The sequence below is a fragment of the Aegilops tauschii genome, chromosome 1 (genome assembly GCF_002575655.3).
Source record: "Aegilops tauschii subsp. strangulata cultivar AL8/78 chromosome 1, Aet v6.0, whole genome shotgun sequence".
Taxonomy (NCBI): Eukaryota; Viridiplantae; Streptophyta; class Magnoliopsida; order Poales; family Poaceae; genus Aegilops; species Aegilops tauschii.
Window position 1 is genome coordinate 279,064,182 of NC_053035.3, and position 1,989 is coordinate 279,066,170.

The following is a 1,989-nucleotide window of genomic DNA, read 5'->3' on the forward strand; positions in this document are numbered from 1 at the left end:
AATTTCCCTTCTATTAAGCGATAAAGAGCAATTGACGAAGTCAGCAGGAAGTCCGTCAGATGACGGTATGGATCAAAGGAATCCTCCTATCTTCGACAGAACACCCTTTTACTGGGATTTCGCATTCCTATTCCGATTGGCAGAAGCCTTTCTTTCTGTTTGTGCCGCCCTATGGCGATTTCTTACTCAACATTTGCACTTTCTTACCAACTCTTGTACAAGTTAGGTTCAGCGTTGTTCTGACGATTAAGATTTCTCTGTTTGACGGTTTTTACCTTCAACAACCTTTGTTGCATCACTTCTCGATAGCTTTAGTGCTCGGAGAGTAAGCATAGCATATTGTCAGCTAGTTATTTATTGATAGCAAACAACTAGTAGGTCAAGCCGGAGCCTTCACTCACTCAGCTTGGGTCAGCACCGTATCTCTAATTGGCGGAGACGAACTCCAATCCACCCACTTCATTTGTTTCCCAAGGAGGGTCATCAGCGAGTCCGCTCTCCCCAAGGTAGTTAAAAGGCCTAGGTACGCATTCCCGTGCACCAATGTACCGAAGCACTTTACCTTTAATCACTAGATGGGCTCGAGCCAGGGTCCTATTTTCGTTCTCCATGACTTCAAAGCTGCTTCTCTTTATCAATTCTGGACAGTCCTATAAACATTGGTACCAGGGGTTCTATGACCAAAAATCTTATATTTTTTTCTCCTGGTGTTTATGTATTTATTATCGTTGTCTAAATGCGATGACTGTCGTCAGCAAGTATCCAGTGCCCATAGTCGAAGAACTCCTGGATGTCTGGTGCCTCATGGTTTTCTAAACCCGATCTCAGAGCTGGTTATCACCAGATTCGTATGGCAGCTGGCGATGAATTCAAAACAGCCTTCCAGACTCTAGAAGGGCACTACGAGTACAAGGTCATGTCCTTCGGCCTCGTGGGAGCACCAGCCACCTTCTTGGGAGCCATGAACGCCACTCTCAAACAAACCCCTTCTGCGCAAATGCGCCCTGGTGTTATTTGACGACATTTTAGTCTACAGTGCCTCTCTTGAAGATCACACAATCCACTTGCAATCAGTGCTTGAGTTGTTAAGAAGGGATCAATGGCAAGTCAAACGCTCAAAGTCCTCTTTCGCTCAACGCCAGTTATCCTATTTGGGCCATACTATCAGCCAGCATGGGGTTGCCACTGAAACCCACAAAATTAAGAACATTGCCAACTGGTCTTCTTCGCAATCAGTCAAAGAAGTCCGTAGCTTCTTAGGTTTGGCCGGCTATTACAGGCGCTTCGTTCGCCATTTCGGCATCATTGCAAAGCCACTGACACATCTCCAGAAGAAACATGGGGAGATCCTGAGCTTTGAGGCAACTAAAGAAACAGGATGCTTTTCAGTTATATTTAAGAACAGAAGAGGAAGACAAAGCAACCCTAGGATTTCTCTGCTCCCAGTGCTTAATACGAAAAGCTCGACATAAACCCAAGGACGAGCAACCGCTGCTAAACCAGGATCTCCATCTCTTTGAATAAAAGCCATCCTTTCCATCGACCAGCCTACGAGCATCTTCGGTACTATAATGAAGGACGTTGACACTATCCCATTCTACGTAGCAGGGGTAATTCCAGAAACATCCTATCTAAAAATCATTTAGAGATAAGTTTCTATAGAAAGATAAGCGGGTGTACAAATGAACTTTCTTATGATACTATGATACTCAGATACCACTCATTGGATGGGACCGGTGGACCATTGATCGATAAAAAGTAGTAAATAAGCCCTTTTCTCGCAGGTACGAGAGATTGCACAACCTTGCCTTAAACGCTTGAAGTTCTAAATAAATCTGAAGAGGAAGGCCAATTGTATCATGTCAGCAATGGTACTCTCCTGGGCTATAGACTGTCACCTGCTTCAAGGTATCTTGCTTGTGAAAGCCGAACAAAGAAGAAAAGAACGAAATGGCGGTTCATCAGTAGTCAAAGGTGCAGACTTCATTC

The 1,989-nt window shown here is 44.4% G+C and overlaps 1 protein-coding gene across 1 annotated transcript in view; it reads right to left on the reverse strand.

Annotated features, from left to right (window-relative positions):
* The window catches only part of LOC120976604 (ATP synthase subunit alpha, mitochondrial), a 4,844-nt gene extending 4,289 nt beyond the window's left edge, over positions 1 to 555 (reverse strand). Inside the window, exon 1 of the mRNA XM_040403751.3 lies at positions 1 to 555. This exon is cut by the window's left edge and continues 4,289 nt beyond it. The gene's annotated coding sequence lies outside the window, so the exon portion shown is untranslated.
* Between the last annotated feature and the right edge of the window lie 1,434 nt (positions 556 to 1,989).